The 27,123-nt window shown below is 38.4% G+C and overlaps 1 pseudogene; it reads left to right on the forward strand.

Moving 5' to 3' along the window:
- Positions 1 to 10,484: 10,484 nt before the first annotated feature.
- LOC123837240 (elongation factor 1-alpha 1-like) lies at positions 10,485 to 18,629 on the forward strand (annotated as a pseudogene).
- Positions 18,630 to 27,123: the final 8,494 nt, after the last annotated feature.

Genomic DNA, 27,123 nt, shown 5'->3' on the forward strand with positions numbered 1-27,123 from the left:
TGCATGAAATAAACCAGACAAAAAGGACAAGTTTTCCTATGATTCCACTTATATGGGTACCTGGGCTAGGCAAATTCATAGATACATAAAGTAGAACAGAGGTTACCAAGGAATAGGAGAAGGGTGGAATGGGGTAATTATTGTTGAATAGGTACAGAGCTTCTGTTTGGGATGATGAAAAAGTTCTGTAGAAGGAAAATGGTGATGTTTGCACACATTGTGAATATACTTTATGTCACATTTAAAAATGATTAAAATGGTAAATTTTATGTTATTCATATTAAGCCACAACAAAACAAAATTTTAAAAATAGGGCCTTTATAATTTCTAACTGTTGTTTTTTGGTTTGGGGTGTTTTATTTTGTTTTTGTTTGTGTGTTTTTGTGTATATGAAGGCTATTGACTTTTACATATTAATTGTATACTAAACCATCATTCTGAATTTTGGGGAGTGGGAAGGGGTGTTGGTAACAGTTTCTTACTTTTCTTTTTTTCAATTGTAATAAAATACACATCACATAAAATTTACCATTTTAACCATTTTTAAGTGTACAGTTTAATGACATTCACAGAGTTGTGCAAATATCATCATGATCCATCTCTAGAATTCTTCATCTTTCTAAACTGAAAATCTGTACCAATCAATTTACCAATCAATAACTTTCCATTACTCTTTTCTCCCAGACCCTGGAAACCACAATTCTACTTTCTGAGTCCAGGAATTTAACTACACTAGTAACCTCATATAAATAGAATCATGCAGTATGTGCCCTTTTGTGTCTGGCTTATTTCACTAAGCATAATGTCCTTAACATTCATCCATGTTGTAGTATGTACCAGAATTTATTCCTTTTTAAGGTCAAATAATATTTTATCATGTGGAATTACCACATTTTGTTTATCCATTCATTCATTTGACACTTGGGTTTCTTCCACCTTTTGTCTGTTGTGAATAATGCTGCTATGAATATGAGTGTGCAAATATCTGTGTGAGTTCCTACTTTCAAATCTTTTAGTATATGCCCAGAAGTGAAATTGCAGGATAATATAATAATGATAGTTTAATTTTTTAAGGAATCACCATACCATTGTTATAGAAGCTGTACTATTTCATATTCCCACCAACAGTACACTTAGTTCTTTTTTTACCCATGTATATGATCTGCAAATAAGATTAACTTTACCTATTCTCATCCAATTTTTATGCATCTAATATCTTTCTTTTCTAATACCAATTAGGTTCAGTTTTCTATTATAAAATTTTCAGTTATATAACATGAGATAGATAGTTATCTTCAGGATTTAATTTCATGAGAAATGAACCAGGTTTGTTGGTTGTCAAAAACCAAGATTCTAAACCAAATATTTCAATACACAATAAATTACTACTTTTAAATGATAAGGAATCTCCATTAGCTAAAATATTATCATAACTTGGCTATAAGACCTTTGTATTTTTCTCATCTAATTAATACACTGACATTATTCAGTATACATTTATAATTAATTACCTGTTGTGTGAATTCTTCTATTTTGAGTTAATGTACAACATCAAATAAATTTTAAACTCAGAGTAAATTTGACAGAGGTAAATCTGAAGTATTTGAGATTTCTGAAAAAGATATTATGGAACATATTAAACTATTACTAATTACTATGGACTGAATTGTGTTCCCTCAAAATTCACATGTTGAAATTCAGATGTCCTAACCCACGATGTGACTGTCTTTAGAAATAGGGAGATAATTAAGGCTAAATGTGGTCACAAGGGTGGGCCCTAATCCTGTAGAACTGGTGTCCTTATAAGAAAATGAGAGAGGCCAGAGAACTCTCTATCTTCCCACTGGTACAGAGAAAAGACCACATGAGCACACAGCAAGAAGGTGGCCATCTATAAGCCAAGAAGAGAAATCTCACCAGACACCAACCATGCTGGCACCTTGATCTTAGATTTCTCATTTATAGAACTATGAGAAAATAAATGTCTGTTGTTTAAGCTACCGACTGGCTGTTAAGTTTAAAAAAATCAATTACAACAAATTATCTGTATGTATCACAAGTTTTTCAAGTCTGTGTAACCAAAATAAATACAGAAATAAGATAAAAGCTGGGACTATAAAAAATTCATATGCCCTGATTTCAAATTCCATGGTCACCAAAAGAATCCTCATTAGCATTCATTTGCCGTTTAAGTATTTTTTAACTTTGGATTTTATAATAAAGTTGTATTAATTAAATCTAATTTTCAATATATATTTCTCTGATATATACATATATTTCTCTGATATAATATATGAGGACATGACAGCACTTAAATTTTCTCCTGACTTTCTTTTCACTCTGTATGTCCAGATATTTAAGTTACATTATAATTACTTTTATCCTATGAAGTATCACACTATTTATATTCTCTTATGTAACTATAATTCTCTCAGTTTTTGACCTTATTATTTCTCATTTCTTGATAACTTATCACCAAACTTGCTATTATATTTTAAACATTGACAGAGTTAATTAAAACAATGAGAGATCACTACACACTTATCAGAATGTCCAAAATATGGGACACTTGACAAAACCAGATACTAGTGAGGACATGGAGCAACAAGAACTCTCATTCTTTGCTGATGGGAATGTGAAATGGTACAGTCACTTTGGAAGACAGTTTAGTGGTTTCTTATAAAACTACCCTTCTTTACAATCCAGCAATCACACTATCTGGTATTTACCCAAAGGATTTGAAAATTTATGTTTACACAAAAAAATTCACACAGATATTTGTAGCAGCTGTATTCATAATTGCCAACTTAGTAGCAACCAAAATGGCCTTCAGGAGGTGAATGGATAATTAAACTGGCACACGCAGAGAGTGGAATATTATTCAGCACTGAAATGAAATGAGTTACCAAGCCATGAAAAGACATAAAGGAAACTTAAATGCATACTACTAAGTGAAAGGAGACAATCTGAGAATGCTACATACTATATGATTTCACCAACAATATGATATTCTGGAAAAGGCAAAACTATAGAGACAGTAAAAAGAACAGTGGTTCTCAGGGGGTGGGAGGGTGGGAAAGAACAGGCAAAGCATAAAGAATTTTCAGGGCAGTGAAAATACTCTATATGATATTATAATGGTGGATACATGTCTAAGCACATTGAATGTACAACATCAAGGGTAAACCTTTAGGTAAACTATGGATTTGGGGTGATTAGGGTGTGTCAATGTAGGCTCATCCTTAGTAAAAATGTACTGTTTTGGTTAGTGATGCTGATAATGGGGGAGGCTGTGCACATGTCGGGGCAGGGGATATCTGCAAAGTCTCTGTATCTTTCTTGTAATTTTATTGTAAACCTAAAACTACTCTAAAAAATTAAAGTTTTTAAAAATTTGTCAGAGTTAATTGATCCTATTAAATAGATATAATTATCCCTATACTTATATGTAATGTCCAACAATATGTTCCTTCACTTTGATCCTCCTGTGTTCCTTAGTTCTTTATTTTTTTATTTAAATTCAATTAACCAACATATAGTACATCATTAGTTTTTGGTGTAATGTCCAGTGATTCATCAGTTGTGTATAACACCCAGTGCTTATCACATCACGTGCCCTCCTTAATGCCCATCACCAAGTTACCCCATTCCCCAACCCACCTCCCTTTCTGCAACCCTCAGTTTGTTTTCCAGAGTCAAGAGTCTCATATGGTTTGTCTCCCTCACTTAATTCTTCTCCTTCAGTTTTTTGATTCACCTCTTGGTAGAATAAATACAACTGTCAAGTAATGTTCCAAAAATCCTTCACTGTTATTATATGCCTAAGTTTTTAGATAATGAATTAACAGTTTGACTGGGTAGGAAATTTTTAGGTCACATTTTTCCTCCTTCAGAATTCTAGAGCATTTTTTACTTTATCTTAAAGCATTGTGTGTTCCTCTAGAGAAGTTTAAGGCTCACCTTTAGAAGTGACTTGCTTTTTGTCTTGATGTCTATGCATTTGCTCATTATCCTTAAAGCTCAACAACTTTATCAAGGTATGACTCAGTGTTAATAATTCTGTATCGATTTTTTTCATGGTACAAAGTGTGCCTGCAGTTTCAGGTCTTGTTTTTATTTTAGAAATGTTTCATTCTATTATATTTGAGTACTTTTACTTTTTTGTTTATTCTCTTCACTTCTTCAGGAACACCAACTATTATTAATTTAGCTATTTTCTATCTTTTTTTAGATATTTTTCACTTTATGTTTATTTGTGATCTCTTTTTATTTAACTTTGCTGGGTGATTTTCTCATATTACTGACTCTGTATATATTCTAATTTTTTTTAAACTACCAATTTTTTCCCTGTAAGAGTATATTGTTATCATTGATTGCCTTTCTGAGTTCTGCAATCTCATTGTATATCTCCTGAATCTCTTTTCTAAAGTATTTCCCAACAGGGAGTACCTGGCTGGCTCAGTCAGTAAAGCATGAGACTCTAGATCTTGGGGTTGTGAATTTGAGCCCCACATTGGGCTTAGAGTTTACTTAAAAAATTAAGGTATTTCCCAACTAACTCCCAAAAGAATCTATTCACTTTTCAATTTGAGAGTGTAGAGAAATATTTTAGTAAGTTTCTTTTATTACCTTCAATGAGTTTTCTTTTTAAGTATATTCTTCTTTGCTCTTTGCTTGTAATTTTCCTTTACTTCTACTTAGAAATTTGTGATGTTTATGCACATGGTCCATTTCATATCCTTTCTGCTTATTACCCATATATTTTTTTAAGATTTTATTTATTTATTTGAGAGAGAGAGAATGAGAGACAGAGAGCACGAGAGGGAGGAGGGTCAGAGGGAGAAGCAGACTCCCCGCCGAGCAGGGAGCCCGATGCGGGACTCGATCCAGGGACTCCAGGATCATGACCTGAGCCGAAGGCAGTCGCTTAACCAACTGAGCCACCCAGGCGCCCATTACCCATATTTTTATTGGGGGTTTTATCTGTACCTACCATTTGTTCAAAAACAAGATGGAGAGGGCAGAGAGGGTTGGCTGGTACAGTCAATAGCTTCCAATCAGTTCTATCGTCACTAAATACTTTTACCACAAAATCTACCAGTCAGGGGATATAGTTCTTTTCTTATATTTGGAAGCTTAACTTTATTGAAATGAAATAATCTCCTAAGCAGCAGCTGGGCAGTGATTCCCAGAGATGCCTCAGAGCTCAAAAGTTATTAGGTTTAATATTGATAATAACTTAACATTAATTTCTCTCTGCTCACATGACTCGGATTAACCATTTCTTACTTCCACCTATTTCTCCAGGTTAAGCAGCCCAGTTCGTAGAAATAAATAAGAATTTCCAGTGTTGACTTCCACCTCCTACTACTCTTCGGGATGGAAATTGTATGTTTCCTTCTACTCCTCTCACATATCCACACTGTCACCCTTTGATTTTCAAATTCAGGTTCATTGGATTCCTCAAGGTCCACTTACTTTCAAAGCAATCTAAAAATCTTGAAAGCTGTGTGTCAGCTTTGAGATAGTTCCACTTCAGATGCATTTGCAAGCTGTAGAAAACCCAATTAAAAGAGCCCTAAATATAAACAAAGTCAATTGTGTCCCACAGCTAATGATCCCAAGGGCATATCTGGCTTCAAGTGAGATTTAGCAATGTGACCATGGAATCATTATCTCTTGGCCTCACATCCTTGGAGTTCTCAAGCAGGCCTTTTTTGGTGGTCTAAAGAGGCTGACTGAATAAATGGGCCAATATAATTCTCATTTACTTCCAGGAGGAAAAAGAAAGGAACTGCTTCTCCAGTGAACCAAAATATTAGAGAGGATTCTAATAGGTCTTTATGCATCTAACTTGGGTCTTGTCCCCAGTCTTGAACAAATAATCTCAGTCCAGGGGGTTGAGACTGTCTCAAGCTAATGAGTCCATTGCTTGGGCTGGGGAAAGTTCAATTCCACTAAAACTACATGGCCAGGAGACCGGAGTCTAGGGAAGAGAGAATGGGTACAAGGTATGGAGGCAACCATAATATTCTCAGCTGATCAAAATGTCACTTTATCTGGATGGAATTCTTAATATTCCTGAATTTCTTCCTAATTTAGTTAAAGATGGAGAGATGGAGTTTTCTACTTCATTTTCTTTTTTTTGTTGTTCACTGTTTATTTTTGTGACTTCCAGAGATGAGAAGAGAGTTAACCTCTTTATTTCTAATCTTTAGTTGGAAGTTCTAAGTTAGCAATTTTTTTAGCTTTATGATTTAGATTCTCCAACATATTTTGAGTATCTGCTAGGCTTTGTTCTAAGCCTGCAATTTCAACAATAATCAAGGCAGACATTGCTCCTGCCCTCTTGGCATTTATAGTCTAGGGTATAAAACATAATTTGGGGAAAAAATGAATTCTATTTTTCAAAAAAAGTATAAAAACCAGTGCTCTATTACATGTAACACTCCCTTTTCCTTATTTACAGGCAAGGCATAAGGGACAAAGCAAAATCAAGAAATGGAAAGTTTCAGTAACAGTAAAGGAAGTCCTAGGTGATATAGGCCCTCTCCAAAAGATGCTGCACATTTTTTACCTTTCTTGGTTTTTGATTCTTGAGATTCCCAAAGCAAGTTCCACATGCACAATTTCTCTATTTCTTCAAACTTTTAGCATTAGGTAGCACATTCCCAAAGCCTGGAACTCAGTACTGTTGTCTTGAATGGTTTGCTCTTCCTTTCTCTTGCCTTCTTGGCCTATCTTCTCTCCTTTTTCCTTCCTCATGTTCCCTTAGGCAATCATGAAACCCAGGACCTAGGACTCACTCACATGTGCTGTGGGTGGGTTGACTGACTACTGACAGAACAGAACCTGTGGCCAGTATCTTTAGCCTACAGACATAGAATTCATGAACTTGTGCCAATGCAAGGCCTATTCATATACATGGATATGCTGCTGTCATTTGCCGTGATAAAGAACTAGGGTAGGATTCCTCTGGAAATGTCAGGCTCAAATCAGCTGCTATTGGTGATGTGGTCCATCCTGAGGGTTTATTACAAGTCCAGTGTTATGTTCAGTTCATCAACTGTGTCATTTCCTTCTGTCCTCACACCCCCCAGTAAGAGTTAAGAAATAGTTATTTCCATCTCACTGGCCAAGGACGGAGGGTCTCATCCAAGTCCCTCACTCTGCCTGGGCATTATCCTATGTTCTCCTAGCTCCCAAGCTCAGGTACCCACCCACTGTGCTATACAGAAGTGATCCAGCACTTTCTCCCTTTGCATCTAGTAACCTCTGAAGAGAAGGGCTGCATTTGCCAGCTGCAGCACCAACCCATTCATCTTGTACCCTTTCTCTCTCAGGAGGTAGCTGGACTCTCCTGTGACAAAGCAGCAGGGGAAAGAGGTACAGGGATCACAAGGAAAGGGCTCTGCCTGTCAGACAGGGTGTGTTGCTAAACAAGCTTGCACGCTTGGTGAGAGGATGAGCTTTTGTGGGTCACCATTTAAAAACTTCGAAGGCTATTTTTGCCCTTATGGTTTTTGCCTTTGTTCATTCATTGTTTGTTTTCCGGTGATGTTTTAGTAAATTTCTTTTGAAAATCCCAAGCTTTCTCAGCTGTGCAAAGAGGAACAAAGAAAGGGGCCTTGGTGTTTTGTCCATACTTGGACAGGTATTCTAAAGAGGAAGTGTCCTATCCTTGCCCCATCTGGTGGTGCTGGGCCCGGTGGGGAAGAGATGGTAGGGGCTCAGCTCTAGCCATGAAGCCTTATTGTGCTTTCCCACTGACTGCCTTCTCTACCTCAGGTGTGTCTTGTGCTTGCCCTTTCTCACAAAGAACCACTGCATCCCTTTATCATCCACAAAATGGAGATTTAAAAACAATGTATTCTAAGAAGTTTACCAGTTTATCCCCCAAAAAAATCGAAGTCAAAGTTCCAATCTTACCCTGGTCATGATCCCCAGCCTGTCACTAGGAAAATCAGGAGAGGCTCAGTGGGAAGAGGAGAGGCTCAGTGGGAAGAGGAGTGGACAGAATGGAGTGAGATGAGACTGCTCTGCCCCAATTCGGCAGCAGGGCTGCCAGGGTGAGTCACTGAACACTTCTGAGCATCAGCTTCCAAACCTAAAAAGGAAAAAATGATACTGACTTCATAGGACAGTAGTAATGACCAAACAGGGGGAAATATATGTGGAGATACTTGGTAACAATAACCCTATCCAAACATTAGTGTTAGTATTTGAGTACTTAAAGGGTGTAGTGCATTTGCATTGTGTCTGTGCTAGTGGGCTTGTGTTTTTTGTTCATCTAAAAGGTAGAGAATGCAGTACATGGATACTAAACAGAATCGATCAAAGCAAAGGGCTGGTTAAAAACAAGTTTGGCCCGGGGTACCTGGGTGGCTCAGTCGTTAGGTGTCTCCCTTCGGCTCAGGTCTTGATCCTGGGGTCCTGGGATCGAGCCCTGCATGGGGCTCCCTGCTCGGCGGGAAGCCTATTTCTCCCTCTCCCACTCCCCCTGCTTGTGTTCCCTCTCTCACTTTGTCTCTCTCTGTCAAATAAATAAAATTAAAAAAAAAAAAAAACAGGTTTGGCTGAAGTGTTATCCTAGAGCTGGCCTGTACCTACTCATGAGACAGATGCTGCTCACCTCCTTCCATTTCACATCCCTGTATCACCCTGGGAGCTTGGAATCAGCCAAGGTGGGACATTCACATCACAGAAATCAGCACAGAAATGCTACCAATTAGGACTTTTTTGATTGGAGGGACAGTTCACTTTTTTAATTTGTTGGTAGGTTATCAAAGAAAGGTTTCCAGGTGACGTCTTAGTTATTATTTAAACAATAAGTGAAATCTAATGAAGCAGATGAAGTTTAATTATCAGTATACTATGAGAACTTCAGTGTTACCTGAAGATTCTTAATACATGCTTAATATTCATAATCAATGATCACAAGGTATTCTGTTATTATTATAAACTTTTTCTTTTTTAGGATTGAAAATATTTTTATTTTTTTCTTAGTCTAAAGCAGGTTCTCTATGTAGCACGGTTAGTTTTGGGAAAATGCAATGAATTTATTATTAAAAATAAAATCAAAAGAGAAATGAATTCTAAAAAAATCTAAAGCCAGGAGAGGCAAAATCAACTCAAATAACATGGTAATTTAAGTGATAATGGAGTTGATTTCATAATTTAGTCAAAAGCACTCTCAGAAATATCTTTTGTCAGGGAAGAGCTATAGTATGTATTTGTGTTAAAGACAATGATTGCCCCTTGGAAAAGTTTATATTAAAAAGACAATAAAACATGCAAATTCAAGGTTGTTTTTGGGAGTGTGCACTTTCAAATGGTTACAAGTAGCTTAGTTTATTATGCATTTATATTCTCAAATGCAAGTCAGCAGGGGATCAATTCATTATATTCAGTATATTAAATAATTCATTTAGAACATCTTAAAGTAAAAACTTCCTGCTTTTTTCGTTGGTGTTTGTTACCCCAGAACAAAACCACAATGTCTCATAAAGTCATCAGCTTTGTCTTTAACCCCTGCAGAAAGCAAATTGAATAAACACCCTTCCATAGTGAGGTTCCTGACTGGGCCCCTGAGTTTAATTTAGCTAACTTGGCAGTGTAACTTATTCACAGTTGTGTCATAATAGAGAAGGAATATTCCTTAAAGTTCTAAAACCCCCATGGTTGCTGGATGTCAGAAGGCAACTCTCAGGACAGTCTGCTCTGGGTAGCATGAGGACTCCCAGGGGAGAGATGTGCCTGCTGTGGAGTCCTGGTTGCACAGACTCTTGAACCATGACATCTGGCTTCTCCCTTTGGCCACTGAAAGAAAGTTTAAAATCTCTAAACAGGGCATTAATTCTCATGTCTTTGTACTCATAGTGACTTCCTCATTATAGTCACAATAGCAAAGCTGTCACCTGTAATGGGCTCTAGGGTGCATGGAAAGAGACCTGGAAGGAAGAGGCATGGTTCCCACTGTTAGAACTGCTGCAGTGGAGGGGGCTGCACCCATAGACCTCTAACTACAGAGCACAATTGACCAGGCACCCTAGCTGCTGGGCACAGACACTTGTCCCTTCATTTGGTCCAAGGCCACGCTCCCCGCAGGTGGCCTTCAGCTAGTGGCTGAGTAATCCTGAAGAGACAGGAGCTCCACTGAGGGCTGGCTTTTATCAGTAGCTTTATGGAGCCCTCCTTAGATGGCACAGTAGTCTAGAATGCTTCTACTCAAACTTTGCTCTCTCTCCCCTTTGCAGGTTATTACACATGCATGGTGGGATGACTGTTTTGGCCATTTTCTTTCACACAGGCATTTCTCCTAACAAAATCCTTACAGTATACACTCAGACTAGCACAAGGGGTCCCAACAGTGGTTTAAGAAAAGAGGCAGCAAAATGAGGGCTTGTGATTGGATCTCACACTGGCTAGGAGGTAAAGAGGACACAATCCTGGTTGGTTAGGTCACATATAAGCCCTGATGCAAGATGGAAGCTCAATTGCTAAAGATGTCACTGGAGATGGCCTTTGAATACGACCCAGTGGGGAATATTGCTGAGCTAGGTGCAATGATACAAGCATTTGAAAAACATGAGGGAGCAGTGCTCAACAAAGGCAATGGAGTTGGTTGGTTATTGCTAAGTTGAACTTGTATCCTAAAGGAAAAAAAGGAGAGAGTGAGATTTATTTACCTGTAGTTAATGACAAAGCATGAGAGCCAGACAGCTTCAGTAGGGGGTTCCAAAGAGATCCTCATCACTTGTGGTAAGCAGGCAGATGCAATAGCACAGTGGGTTCTTGGAGAGTTTCAGAGCTCTGGAGAGGTGTGAATGTCCAGTCAAGACAGGTCTGAGATATACACGTCAGGACCTTGGTAGAGAAAACCTGGAATCCTGAAAATTATGATAGGGACATCTTGGTGGAGATCCTGAGGATGCTGATTGTACAGATCCCATTGGTTTTATGGGATTACAGAGGTGCCACTCCCCTTTCCTAGTAAGAGCCCAGAAGGCCCCCACCCCCACACACAAGGCAATAGGTACGCTCTTCTTCTAGCTGTCAGGACAACTAGAATGGAGCCAACTCACTACTGAGGTGGCTTTTAGAAGACTAATGGTGGCCAAATCTCAGCAAAGTAGGTAGACGTAGAGGAAGGAACAGAGACAGAAAATTGAATATGTGGGAATAGGCACATGGTGAAAGACAGAAGGGCTACAAAATGACTACTTTCCATGAGAGGGCCCAGAGGATACACCATGCACCAACGGCATGGAAAGGCACTGGTTAGAAGGGCATGAAGCACTAAAAAGGTTGGCAATAGCCCTCCTCTGCACACTGGGTCACCAAACTGGACTCCATAACATCATGCAAAGGATAGGATCCCAAAGTAATAGAGGCTAGAAACCAGGAGCCCTATAATTACCATGATAAATGGAGAGGTAGCCATGGAGACCTGACCTACAGGGAGTTTTAGAGACTGTTAATAGAGCAAAATGTTCTTAGGATTAAAAAAGTGGGGGATGAGCATCTGTTGCACCCCAGAGTGCTAGAATCTCCCCGAGAAGAACTTCTACACATGTCTGGTGCATGATTTTTATGTCTGGTGATCAGGATTTTGCAACTGCCATCCAGGGGGTGCTCTTTGATTGCCTGGCTCTGAAGGCCAGGGAGCTTTCATTCCTGAGTCTCATAAAACTGTAACAATGAGAGAGACAGTTTTGAGCAGACTACCACTCCCAGGGCACTACACAGAAAGTAGACTGAAACACACCTCCAGTGTTCCTGAGAAAAAGGTCTATTTACTTATCCAGGAGCTTTGGCTTCAGGGGAAGTCTTCTGGTTTAACACACAGGGGCCTACAGAGGAGCTCTCAGGGAATGGAGGCTGATAAATTCAATTTGGTGCTTTCCCTCTGCCTTACTCCATCCAGCTCATGAGTATCATACAGAAAGGAGTTTATATACTTTTTTCTTGCTCTTATTTTTGCATCTGCTCCCAGGGGATGCCTCTACATCATTTGGCTCTGATGGCCAGTCAGGATTATGCTTGTGGATCCCACAAAACTATAACCAATGGAGAAAGAGTTTTTAAACAGGTACCCACAGAGCACCACAAAAAGTACAGACCTAGGAGTTCAATATTTCAGGAAAGCGGTCTATTGGTTTATCATTACAGCTGCAGCCTGAAGGGCAGGTTTCTAACTTAACACACATCTAAGGGCTAAATGTAAACCTTTTTGAGACTTCAGATGGTGAGCACTGTCTTCATGCTTATCCTAGTTTTTATGTTTGGTGCCTTGTGTTTGCAGCTGCCACCAAAGGGTACTCCATGTTGCCCTGGAGCTGGTGGCCAGAGCGGCTAGCATTCTTGGGTCCTCTGGATTATAACAACCAAAGAGACAGCTCTTGACAGGCTGCCACCCCCAGGGCACTGCACAAATAGCATAGTAAAACACACTCCTAGACTTTCATAATTTCCCTTCCCCACCCCCAGAATAAGCCTACTTGTTAGTCCTGGAGCTTTGGTCTTAGGGGCAGTCTTCAGGTTGAGCACACATGTAGAGGCTACAGAAGTGTTTTAGTGAATATAGGCTAAGGGATGCCAACTTTGTGCTCTCTTTCTGCCTCACAGGCATTTCCCAGAAAGGAGCTTATAAACTTGTCTAGAGTCCCAATTTTTGTGACTGCTGCCCAAGGGACAACTCCAGGTCACTTGGCCTTGGAGGCCAGTGGGGCTAAAACCTAAGATCCCACAGGACTGTATATATTATATTTTTTAAAGCTATAGCCTTAGGGTCTCACTTCCAATCACCTTGAATCCAGGAGCAGACTGAGTTCCTCCTTTTTGGGACACTGACAGATCTTGGCATACCTTCAATTACTAAGAGCTATTGAAAATAAAATAAGCTGCTTGGACAGTCACAAAAGTTTGAGAGACAACCAAGAGGTGGAGCATGGTTTAATGATAAGTTTCATCTCCTACAGAAGGCCAAACCTTTCAGACTGAGAGAGGTGACGGTTTCATCTAATATATAGAAACAAACACAAATGTCAACCAAGATGAATAGTTCTAAATGAAAGAACACGATAAAATCTCAGATAAAAACCTTAATGACATTGAGATAATCAGTTTACCTGATAGAGTTCAAAGTAATGGTGATATAGATGCTCACCAAACTGGAGAGAAGAATGGATGAACACAGTGAGAACTTCAACAGAGAGATAGAAAATATTAGGAGGTTATAAACAGAAGCCACAGAACAAAAGAATACAATAACTGAAATGAAAAATACACTAAAGGGGTTCAACAGCAGACTAGATGAATCAGAAGTAAGGATCAATGAACTTATAAACAGGACAGAGGGACTCACCCAATCAGAGTAGCAAAAAGAAAAAAAAAAGGAATGAAGATAAGTGAACATAGACTAAGGGATTTATGGGACAACATTAAGCAGATTAGCATTTGCATTATAAGGATCCCAGAAGAAGGGAGAGATAAATGAACAGAAAACTTATCTGAAAATGTCTTTAACCTGGGGAATGAAACAGACATCCAGATCCAGGAGGCCCAGAGAGTCCCAAATAAGAGGAATCCAAAGAGACACACAAAAAGACAAATCATAATTATCAAAAGTTAAAGACAAGGAGAAAATCTTAAAGGCAGAAAGAGAAATACAATTTGTTAGATACAAGAAAACCTGCTAATAAGCAAATTTTTTTTTCAGCAGCAACTGTGCAGGACAGAATGGACTGACATGATATATTCAAAGTGCTAAAACAAAACAAAACAAAAACCAGGAATTAGAAGATGGCTTCAGAGTGATAGGACCTGAGGCTCATCTCATCCCATGAACACAACTAGATAACTATCAGGTCATCCTAAATACCCCAGAAATTGATTTGAAGACTGGCAGAACAAACTCCACATTTAAGGTAGGGAAGAGACCATGTCCAAGAAGGTAGGAAGTGTGGAGATGTGATTTGGGAGAGAAACGGATCATGACTGCTGCAGTGGGGAGGGAGCTGTAGTTTCAAAGAAGGGTGAGAGACACACTAACACAAAGGGAAACACACTGGGAAAACAAAGCCTCATAGTAATTGTTTTGGAAAGCCAGTAGGGCCATGAGTTCTTGCAACTAGCAGGGCATAAATTCTGGAGTTTTAAAGGTCAATGGGCATGGCTGAGATAGAGCCCAGAGGGCACTGTACTGCTCTTGGATTTAAGCAAACAACCCTGACTACAATAAGGAAACAGTGATCTAAAGAGTGCCTGAAAAAACAATGAATCGTGGAACACTACATCTAAAACTAATGATGCAATGTATGGGGATAATATAAGAATAAAAAAATTTAAAAAAATAATAATAATAATAAAGAGTACCTGAAACACACAGTGGGGAGGTTATTCACTCAAGCACATCCAAGAGAGACTGCCTCATAGAGAGACCCCCTCCAGGAACAAAGGAACTGGCCTATGGAATTTCCCTTTCCCACCCTCAGCATAAACACAGAGCCAACTATGGGAACCAGCACAGTACAAACACTTGCTACTTAACTTGCTTACATCAAACCCTGGCCCCTGGACTCCAGAACTGCCCTTCCAGTTACCCTTGCCTCAGTCCTCCCCTAGAAGACCAGCCCAAATCCCTGCTCACACCTTGTCTCTCAATGCAAGAGTTTTACTGAGCCTCTTTGTCTCTGAGGGTGGTAACAGGTATCAGTTCACAAATAGACCAGATGCCACCTAGTTAAAATGCATCATGTTCAGGCCAGGGACCAAACACTGCCCACAACAGGCAAAGAGAACCTCTGCAGGCAACTGGCCTGAAGGATAAAGCAGCCAGGACAAAACAACAGAGAACAAACAGCACACATTGGAGACACTCCCAGAAGTGCCAAGCCCTAGGCAACAGGGGACACTACACAGAAGGGCACTATAAGACCTCTTCTTCATAAGGCCATTAACTTCAAGAGTGGGAGATGTAGCTGATTTCCTTATACATAGAAACAGGCACAAGACTTTAAAAAAAATGAGAAGACAAATTTATTCCAAATGAAAGAACAGGACAAGGCCACAACTAGAGATCTAAGTGAAATAGTTATAAATAGCATGCCTGATAGAGAATTTAAAGTAATGATCACAAGGATATTCACTGGACTTGAGGAAAGAGTGGAAGACATGAGTGGCACATTAAAGGAATAACATAGAAGAGATAAAAGCCTCAATAAATAAAATGAGAAACATGTTCGATGGAATGAACAGCAGGCTGGAAGAGCAGAACAATGAATTAATGACCTAGAAGACAGAGTAATGGAAAGTAATCAACCTGAACAAAAGAGAGCAAAAAGAATTATGCAACATGAGAACAGACTTAGGGAATTCAGTGACTCCATTAAGCATAATAATATTTATATTATAGGAATCCCAGAAGAAGAGAGAGAAAAGGGGACAGAAAATTTATTTGAAGAAATAATAGTTCCCTAATCTGGGAAAGGAAACAGGTATCCAAATTCAGGACAGAGAAGTTCCATCAAAATCAACAAAAAAGCAGATCCACACAAAGACATATTGTAATTAAAGTGGTAAAATATAGTGATAAGAAAAAAAATTTTAAAGCAACAAAAGACAGCAACATGAAAAGGGAAAATCCATAAGGTTAGCAGGGGATTTTTTTAGCAGAAACTTTCCAAGCCAGAAGAGAGTGGCATGATATTTTCAAAGTGCAGAATGGGAAGAATCGGCAGGCAAAAATATTCTATCCAGCAAGGCTATCATTCAGAACAGAAGGAGATATAAATAGCTTCTCAGACAAACAAAAACTAAAGGAGTTTGTGATCACTAAACCTGCAAGAAATATTAAAGGGAATTCTGAGTGGAAAGGAAAGACCAAAAGTGACAGTATAAATATAGAAAACACAAAAGCAGGAAAAATGAATATTTCTGTAAAAAAATCAGTCAAGGAACTTACAAAATAAAAGGATGTAAAATATGACAACATATTCTTAAAATGTGAAGAAGAGAGGAGTAAAGAATGAGTTCAAACTTAAATGACCATCAACTTAATATAGACTGCTATATGCAGAGGAGGGTACATACAAACCTAATGGTAACCATATATCAAAAAACACTAATAAATATGCAAAGAATAAAAAGAAAGAAATCCAAAGATATAATTAAAGAAATTAAGCAAACCATGGAAGAGAGAAAGACAAGAAAGGATCAGAGAAAAATCTTTAGAAACAACTGCAAAACAAAAAATAAAATGACAATAAATACATACCCATCAATAATTACTTTGAATATAAATGGACTAACCACTCCAATCAAAAGACAGGGTGGCAGAATGGATTAAAAAAATTGAAGACTCATCTATATGCTGCCTACAAGAGATTCATTTTAGACCTAAGGACACCTGCAAATTGTAAGTAAGGGGATGGAGAAAAATCTATCATGCAAATGGATGTCAAAAGAAAGCTGGAGTAGCAATACATATATTGGACAAAATAGACTTTAAAACAAAGACTGTAACAAGAGACAAAGAAGGGCACTATATCATAATAAAGGGGACAATCCTACAAGAAGATATAACAATTGTAAATATTTATGCTCCTGACATGGGAGCACCCAAATATGTAAAACAATAACAAACATAAAGAAACGGATTGATAATAATACAATAATAGTAGGGGACTTTAACATCCCACTTACATCAATGGATGGATCATCTAAACAAAAACTAGACAAGGAAACAATGGCTTTGAATGAAACACTGGACCAAATGGATATGTAACAGATATATTCAGAACATTCTACCCTAAAACAGTGTAATACACATTCTTTTCAAGTGCACATGGGAAATTCTCCAGAATAGATCCCATATTAGGTCACAAGTCAGTCCTCAACAAATACAAAAAGATTGAAATCATACCATGTACTTTTCTGACCACAATGCTCTGACACTAGAAATCATCCACAAGAAAAAATTTGGAAGGACCACATATACATGGAGGTTAAACAACATGCTACTAAACAATGATTGGGTCAACCAGGAAATCAAAGAAGAAAATTTTAAGACTACATGGAAACAAATTAAAATGAAAGCACAACAGTCCAAAACCTTTGGGATATAGCAAAAGCAGTCCTAGGAGGGAAGTATATAACAATACAGGCCTACTTCAAGAAGCAAACGAAATGTCAAATAAACAACCTAACTTTATACCTAAAGAAGCTAGAAAAAGAACAACAAACAAAGCCTAAAGCCAGCAGAAGGAAAGAAATAATAAAGATTAGAGCAGAAATGAATGATACAGAAAATAAAAAAATAGAACATGTCAATAAAACCAGGAGCTAGTTCTTTGAAAAAAATAATATAATTGGTAAAACTCTCTTTTTTGCAATAGGTTTGCTGCCAGAATACAGGTGTCTTGAAATCCATTGCTAAACCTAAACCAAAATGGGAAAGGTAAAGACTCATTTTAACATCATCATCATTGGACACATAGATTCAGGAAAATCTATCACTACTGGTCATCTGATCTACAAATGTAGTAGGATCAACAAAAGAACTATTGAAAAATTTTAAAAACTATTGAAAAATTTGCTGATATGGGAAAAAGCTCCTTCAAGTATGCCTGAGTCTTGGATAAACTGAAAGCTGAACACGAACATGGAATCAACATTGATATCTCCCTGTGGAAATTTGAGACTAGCAAGTATGTGACCATTACTGATGCCCCAGGATACAGAGACTTCATCAAAAACATGATTACAGGCATATCTCAGGCTGACTGTTATGTGCTGATTGTTGCTGCTGGTGTTGGTAAATTTGAAGCAGGTATCTCCAAGAATGGGCAGGCTTGAGCATACCTTTCTGGCTTACACACTGGGTGTGAAAAAACTAATTGTTGGTGTTAACAAATGGATTCCTCTGAGCCACCCTACAGCCTGAAGAGATATAAGAAACCGTTAAGGAAATCAGCACCTACATTAAGAAAATTGGCTACAACCCTGACACAGTAGCATTTGTGCCAATTTCTGGTTGGAATGGTAACAACATGCTGAAGTCAAGTGCAAATATGCCTTGGTTCAAGGGATGGAAAATCACCTATAAAGATGTCAATGCCAGTGGAACCACACTGCTTGAAGCTCTGCATTGCATTCTGCCACCAGCTCATCCAACTGATAAGCCTTTGCATCTGCTCCTCCAGGACATCTACAAAAGTAGTGGTACTGGTACTGTCCCTCTGGGCCAAGTGGAGACTCGTGTTCTTAAACCCAGCATGGTGGTTACCTTTGCTCCAATGTTAACACCTGAAGCAAAGTCTGTTCAAATGCACCAGGAGGCATTGAGTGAGGCTTTTCCTGGGGACAATGTGGGTTTTGATGTCAATAACATATCTGTCAAAGATGTTCATTATAGCAATGTGGCTGGTGACAGCAAAAGTAACCCACCAACTGAAGCAGCTGGATTCATGGCTCAGGTGATTATCCTGAACCATCCAGGACAAATCAGTGCTGGATATGCACCTGTCCTGGCTTGTCACACAGCTCATATTGCTTGCAAGTTTGCTGAGCTGAAGGAGAAGATTGATCATCATTATGGAAAAAAGCTGGAAGATGGCCCCAAGAAATAGATGAATGCCTAGAAACATATAAACTACCAAAATTAAAACAGAGAAATAGAAAACTTGAACAGACCAATAACCAATAAAGAAATAGAATCAGCAATCAAAAAATTCCCAAAAAAACAGAAGTCCAGGGCCAGATAGCTTCACAGGAGATTCTACCAAACATTTAAAAAAGAGTTAATACCTATTCTTCTCAAACTATTCCAAAAAATAGAAAAGGAAGGAAAACTTCCAAATTCATTCTATGAGGCCATCATTACCCTGATACCAAAACCAGAGACTCCACTAAAAAAGAGAACTACAGGCCAATGTCTTTAATGAATTTGGAAGCAAAAATTCTCAACAAAATACTAGCAAAACAAATCCAACCATACATTAAAGAAATCATTCACCACAATCAAATGGGATTCATTCCTGGGTTGCAAAAGTGGTTCAACATTCAAAAATCAATCAACATGATATACCACATTAATAAAAGAAAGGATAAGAACGATATGATTTTTTCAATAGATGCAGAAAAAGCATTTGACAAAGTACAACATTCATTCATGATAAAAAAAACCCTCAATAAAATAAGTTTAGAGGGAATACACCACAACATAATAATGGCCATTTGTGAAAAATCCACAGCTAATATCCTCAATGGGGGGGGGTGGGGAGAGGGCTTTCCCTCTACAGTCATGAACAAGACAGGTATATTCATTCTCACCACTTTTATTCAAAATAGCCTGGAAGTCCTAGCTATAGCAGTCAGACAATAAAAAGAAATAAAAGGCATCCAAGTTTTAAGGAAGAAATAAAATTTTCACTATTTGCAGATGACATGATATTATATATAGAAAGTCATAAAGACTCCACCAAAAAACTTCTAGAACTGATAAACAAATTCAGTAAAGTCACAGGATACAAAATCAACGTACAGAAATCTGTTGCATTTCTCTACAGCAATAATGCAGAAAGAGAAATTAAAGAATCAATCCCATTTATAATTACATCCAAAATAATAAGATACCTAAGAATGAACCTAACCAAAGAGGTGAAGGACCTTTACTCCAAAATCTATAACACACTGATGAAAGAAGTTGAAGATGACACAGAGAAATGGAAAGACATTTCATGCTCATGGATGGAAAGAACAAATATTGTTAAAATGTCTATACTGCCCAAAGCAATCTACACATTCAGTACAATCTCTATCAAAATATCACCAGCATTTTTCAGAGAGCTAAAACAAACAATCCTAAAATTGTATGGAACCACAAAGACCCTGAATAGCCAAACCAATCTTGAAAAAAAAAAAGCATAGCTGGAGGCATCACAATTCTAGACTTCAAGTTATATTACAAAGCTGCAGTGATCAAAACAGTATGTTACTGGTACAAAAATAAACACAGATCAATGGGACCGAATAGAAAACCCAGAAATAAACCCACAACTATATGGTCAATTAATCTTCAACAAAGCAGGAAAGAATACCTAATGGGAAAAATACAGTCTCTTCAACAAATGGTGTTAGGAAAACTGGACAGCAACCTGCAAAAGAATGAAAATGGACCACTTTCTTACACCAGACATGAAAATAAATTCAAAATGGATTAAAGACCTACATGTGAAACCTGAAACCATAAACATGATACAGGAGAACACAGGCAGTAAGTTCTTTGACATCAGCCATAGCAACTTCTTTCTGGATATTTCTCCTGAGGAAGGGAAATAAAAGCAAAAATAAACTATTAAGACTTCACTAAAATAAAAAGCTTCTGCACAGCAGAGGAAATAATCAACAAAACTAAAAGGTAACCTATGGAATTGGAGAAGCTTTTGCAAATGACATACCCAATAAAGGGTTAGTAGCCAAAATATATAAAGAACTTATAAAACTCAATATCCAAAAAAACCCAAATAATCCAATTCAAAAATGGTCAGAAGATATAAACAGACATTTCTCCAAAGAAGACATACAGATGGCCAACAGATGTATGAGAAGATGTTGATCATCTTCTAATCAGGGAAATGCAAGTCAAAATGCAAACACAAATGCAACTATCACGGAAATGCAAATCAAAACTACAATGAGATATCACCCCATACCTGTCAGAATGGCTAAAATCAAAAACACAAGACACAATAGGTGTTGGCAACGATGTGGAGAAAAAGAAATCCTCTTGTACTGTTAGTGGGAATGCATACTAGTGCAGCCACTCTGGAAAACAGTATAGAGGTTCCTCAAAAAGTTAAAAATAGAACTACACTATGATTCAGCAATTGCAGTACTAGGTATTTAGTCAGAGAATATAAAAACACTAATTCAAAGGGATAATGCACCTGATGTTTATTTAGAATCACCAAGATTTGGAAGTAGCCCAAGTGTCCATCAATTGATGAATGGATAAAAAAGAAGTGATCTACATAAACACACACACACACACACACACACACACACACAAGCAGGAATAGTATTCAGCTATAAAAAAGAATGAAATCTTGCCATTTGCAATGACATGGATGGAGCTAGAAAGTATAAGGCTAAGTGAAATAAGCCATTCAGAGAAAGACCAATACCATAGGATTTCATTCCTGTGTGGAATGTAAGAAACAAAACAAATGAGCAAAAGGGAAAAAAAGAGAGAGAGATAAATCAAGAAACAGACTTTTAACTATAGAGAACAAACTGATGGTTATCAGAGGGGAGAGTGTGAGAGGATGAGTTAAATAGGTGATGGGGATTAAGGAGATACATGATACACTGGATGTAAGTTGGTCTTGTAGAATACTGGCATAGCCTTCTGAAGGCTGAACTGAGGCACTAGATGAGAGCAAACTCTCAGAAAGGATGGGCTTCTATCCTTCAGGATACAGAATATTTATTAAATCAGTCACGTTCAGGGGTGTTGTATCCCCTATAGGAAGGATACTTGGGTCTGGAAATCAAGAGGTGGAATTAAGCATGCTCCCACTTAATATCACCCTCAGTGACTTCCAGGGACTGTTGTGCTTTTCATCTATCTTAGGAGAGTTGGAGGTTCCAGGCTTCAGAGAGAGTAGACTCTTGCTAGACGATATAACAAGGGTCCTATTGAATAAAAGTTATAATGATCACAGGACACTCTGGACTCCTTGTGTTCAGGAACCAGCAGGCAGAGAAAGGTGTTACCATACTGGCAGGGAAATTGGCCCTTATCAGAGGGAGAAGCTGCGACTGTTTTACACGGTTGGGGCATAGAGGAACGCCCAAGGGTGCATTTGGGGTTTGGTCCTTTGTAAGTGGAAATAGACACTCCCAGGAAGCCTGGAAGGGGAAGAATATGCTTATCAAATTTTGAACTCTTCACAAATGAAGGTTTGGGTCATCCCATCAGATAAGCCCACATAATCTGCTTAGGTGCTCTCTCAGCATGTGGGACATTTAGAACAGATAGTGGAGTAGCAGGAGGTAAGCACCAGTTGTGCACCCAAGTCAATGCTCATAATGGTAAAGAGGAATATAGTTCATCCTAATCACCTCCCTACTCCGAATTTCCCATCTGAGAAAGCCCCACAGGAACCATGAAGGCACTGTTCCCAACTGTGTGGGGCAGTGGACCCACACAGTATCTGTGGTGAAATATGGTGATAATAAGCTCCACAGATCTTCAACCATAGAGGAATAATTGAATGAGGGGCAGAGCATCTGCCCTCTAAAATATATCACCATGTTTGTGCCATGGCCATGCCTCTCCCTGGCTATTCCCAGCTAATGACTGAGGGAAGCAGGAATCCCAAGGCCAACCCTGGAAGAAATGTGATTCTCTGACTTGCTTAAAGACTGACTCTCTGACAGACTGGCTGAATAACAGTCTTGGTTGCTTCCTTCCATACCACCTTGCCTCCTTGCCTCCCTCCGTCACTCCAGCACAGATTTGTCTTGAAATCTGATGGTTTTTCCCAGCCTTCCTCCATTCCCTCTCCATTCTCTCTCACAATGAGATTTATAAAATTCTTGCACATTTAATCCCATCTTGGTGTATTTTGTTTTTTGGTTGTTTTTTTACTTTAATTTTATTATGTTATGTTAGTCACCATACATCATTAGTTTTTGATGTAGTGACCCACGTTTCATTGTTTTCATATAACACCCAGTGTTCCATGCAGTACATTCCCTCCTTAATACCCATCACCAGGCTAGCTCATCTCCCCACCCCTCTCCCCTCTAACACCCTCAGTTTGTTTCTCAGAGACCATAGTCTGTCATGGTTCATCTCTCCATCTGATTTCTCCCCCTTCATTTTTCCCTTCCTTCTCCTAATGTCCTCCATGCTATTCCTTATGTTCCACAAATAAGTGAAACCATATGATAATTGACTTTCTCTGCTTGACTTATTTCACTTAGCATAATCTCCTCCAGTCCCATCCATGTTGATGGAAAAGTTGGGTATTCATCCTTTCTGACGGCTGAGTAATATTCCATTGTATATATGGACCACATCTTCTTTTTTTTCTTTTTTTAAAGATTTTATTTATTTGACAGAAGGAAAGATAGCGAGAGCAGGAACACAAGCAGGGGGAGTGGGAGAGGGAGAAGGCTTCCTGCCGAGCAGGGAGCCAGATGTGGGGCTCGATCCCAAGACCCTGAGATCATGACCTGAGCCGAAGGCAGACGCCCAACAACTGAGCAACCCAGGTGCCCCTGGACCACATCTTCTTTATCCATTCATCTGTTGAAGGGCATCTGGGCTCTTTTCACAGTTTGGCTATTGTGGATATTGCTGCTATGAACATTGGGGTGCATATGGCCCTTCTTTTCACTACATCTGTGTCTTTGGGGTAAATACCCAGGAGTGCAATTGCTGGGTCATAGGGTAGCTCTATTTTTAATTTTGTGAGGCACCTCCACACTGTTTTCCAAAGTGGCTGTACCAACTTGCATTCCCACCAGCAGTGTAAGAGGGTTCCCCTTTCTCCACAACGTCTCCAGCATTTGTTGTTTCTTACCTTGTCAATTTTTGCCATTCTAACTGGTGTAAGGTGGTATCTCAATGTGGTTTTGATTTGAACTTCCCTGATGGCTAATGATGATGAACATTTTTTCATGTGTCTGTTAGCCATTTGTATGTCTGTTCATGTCTTCTGCCCACTTTTTGACTTGATTATTGTTTTTTGGGTGTTGAGTTTGAGAAGTTCTTTATAGATCTTGGATACCAGCCCTTTATCTGTAGTGTCATTTGCAAATATCTTCTCCCATTCTGTGGGTTGCCTCTCTGTTCTGTTGACTGTTTCCTTTGCTGTGCAGAAGGTTTTTATCTTGATGAAGTCCCAAAAGTTCATTTTTGCTTTTGTTTCACTTGCCTTTGGAGATGTGTCTTGAAAGAAGTTGCTGTGGCCGATGTTGAAGAGGTTACTGCCTATGTTCTCCTCTGGGATTTTGATGGATTCCTGTCTCACATTGGGGTCTTTCAACCATTTTGAGTTTATCTTTGTGTATGGTGTTAGAGAATGGTCAAATTTCATTCTTCTGTATATAGCTGTCCAATTTTCCCAGCACCATTTATTGAAGAGACTTTTTTTCCATTGTATATTTTTTCCTGCATTGTCAAAGATTATTTGACCATAGAGTTGAGGGTCCATATCTGGGCTCTCTATTCTGTTCAAGTGGTCTATATGTCTGTTTACGTGCCAGTACCATGCTGTCTTGGTGATCACAGCTTAGTAATATAGCTTAAAATCAAGCAAAGTGATGCCCCTAGCTTTTTTTTTTTTTTTTTCAACATTTCCTTGGCGATTCAGGGTCTTTTCTGATTCCATACAAATTTTAGGATTGTTTGTTCCAGAACTTTGAAAAATGTCATTGGACTTTTGATCAGGATGGCATTGAAGATATAGATTGCTCTTGGCAGCATAGACTTTTTAACAATGTTTATTCTTCTGATCCCTGAGCATGGAATATTTTTCCATCTTTTTGTGTCTTTTTCAATTTCTTTCATGAGTTCCTAGAGTATAGATTTTTACTTCTTTGGTTGTTTATTCTGAGGTATCTTATGGATTTTGATGCTATTGTAAATGGAATCGATTCTCTAATTTCTCTTTCTACAGTTACATTGTTAGTGTATAAGAAAGCAATTAATTTCTGTGCATTGATTTTGTATCCTGCCACATTACAGAATTGCTGTATGAGTTCTAGTAATTTGGGGGTGGATCTTTTGGCTTTTCCACATAAAGTATCATGTCATCTGTGAAAGAGAGTTTGACTACTTCTTTGACAATTTGAACACCTTGTATTTCTTTTTGTTGTCTGATTGCTGTTGCTAGGACTTCTTGTACTATGTTGAACAATAGTGGTGACAGTGGGCATCCTTGATGTGTTCCCGGTCTTAAGAGAAAGGCCCTCATCTTTTCCCCATTGAGGATGATATTCACTGTGGGTTTTTCATAGATGGATTTTATGAACTTGAGGAATGGTCCCTCTGTCCCTACACTCTGAAGAGTTTTAATCAGGAAAGGATGCTATGCTGTATTTTGTCAAATGCTTTCTCTGCATCAATTGAGAGGACCATATGGTTCTTCTCTCTCCTCTTTTTAATGTGTTCTATCACACTGATTGATTTGCAAATGTTGAACCACCCTTGCTTGCATCCCGGGGATAAATCCCACTTGGTCGTGGTGGATGATCCTTTTAATGTATTGTTGGTTCCTATTAGCTAGGATTTTGTTGAGGATTTTGGAATCCATATTCATCAAGGTTATCAGTCTGAAATTCTCCTTTTTGATGGGGTCTTTGGCTGGTTTGGGGATTAAGGTAATGCTGGCCTCATAGAATGAGTCTAGAAGCTTTCCTTCTCTTTGTATTTTATGAAACAGCTTCAGGAGAATAGGTATTATGTCTTCTTTGAATGTTTGGTAGAATTCTTCAGGGACTCCATCAGGCCATGGATTCTTGTTTTTTGGGAGGTTTTTGATCACTCCTTCAATCTCATTACTGGTTATTGGCCTATTCAGGTTGTCAATTTCTTCCTGTTTCAGTCTTGGTAGTATATAAGTTTCCAGGAAGGCATACATTTCTTCCAGGTTGCTTAATTTATTGGCATATAGTTGTTGATAATAATTTCTAATAATTGTTTATTTTTCCTTGGTGTTAGTCGTGATCTCTCCCCTGTCATTCATAATTTTATTAATTTGGGTCCTCTCCCTTCTTTTGGATAAGTCTGGCCAGTGGTTTATTGATCTTATTAATTCTTTCAAAGAACGAGCTTCTAGTTTCTTTGATCTGCTCTACCGTATTTCTGGTTTCTAATTCCTTAATCTCTGCTCTAATCTTAATTATTTCTCTTCTAATGTGTGGCTTATGCATCATTTGTTGTTTTATCTCCAGTTCTTTATGGTGTAAAGATAGTGGGTGAATTCGGGATTTTTTTTTTTTTTTCAGTGAGGCTTGGAAGACTATGTAGTTCCCCCTTAGGACCGCCTTTGCAGTATCCCATAGGTTTGGACTGATGTGTTTTCATTCTCATTGGTTTCCATGAATTGTTTAAGTTCTTTGATTTCCTGGTGGACTCAAACATTCTTGAGCAGAGTGGTCTTTAGCTTCCAAGTGTTTGAATCTCTTCCAAATTTTTTCTTGTGATTGAGTTCCAGTTTTAAAGCATTAAGGTTTGAGAATATGCAGGGAATAATCTATCTTTTGGTATCAGTTGAGACCTGATTTGTGACCCAGTATGTGGTCTATTCTGGAGAAAGTTCCATGTGCGCTCAAGAATGAGTATTCTGTTGTTTTAGGGTGGAATGTTCTGTAAATATCTATGAGGTCCATCTGGTCCAGTGTCATTCAAAGCTCTTCTTTGTTGATTTTCTGCTTAGATGATCTGTCTATGGCTGAGAGTACAGTGTTGAGGTCTCCTACAATTAATGTATTGTTATCTATATGACTCTTTATTTTGGTTAACAGTTGGTTTTATGTAGTTGGCTGCTCCCATTTTGGGGGTGTAGATATTTACAATTGTTAGATCTTCTTGTTGGATAGACCCTTTAAGCGTGATATAGTGTCCTTCTGTGTCTCTAACTATAGTCTTTAGCTTAAAATCTAATTTGTCTGATATAAGAATTGCTACCCCAGCTTTCTTTTGAGGTCCTCTGGCATGAAAGATGGATCTCCATCCCTTCACTTTCAGTCTGGGTGTATCTTTAGGTTCAAAATGAGTCTCTTGTAGAGAGCATATGCATGGGTCCTGTCTTTTTATCCAATCTGCAACCTTGTGCCGTTTTATGGGAGCTTTTATGCCGTTCACGTTGAGAGTGATTATTGAAAGATATGAATTTATTGTCATCATGTTGCCTGTGAAGAACTTGTTTTTATAGATTGTCCTTCTAAATTTCTGTTCTATATCACTCTTGGGGTCTTTCTCCTTATATAGAACCCCCCTAAATATTTCTGGCAGGGCCAGGTTCTGCTGGTTTTGGAAGCTCTGCATCTCTCCATCCATTCTAAATGACAGCCTTGTCGGATAAAGTATTCTTGGCTGCATGTTGT

The sequence above is a fragment of the Mirounga angustirostris genome, unplaced genomic scaffold, assembly GCF_029215605.1.
Source record: "Mirounga angustirostris isolate CCGP_5_RB_7025 unplaced genomic scaffold, mMirAng1.0.hap1 SCAF_8, whole genome shotgun sequence".
Classification (NCBI taxonomy): Eukaryota; Metazoa; Chordata; class Mammalia; order Carnivora; family Phocidae; genus Mirounga; species Mirounga angustirostris.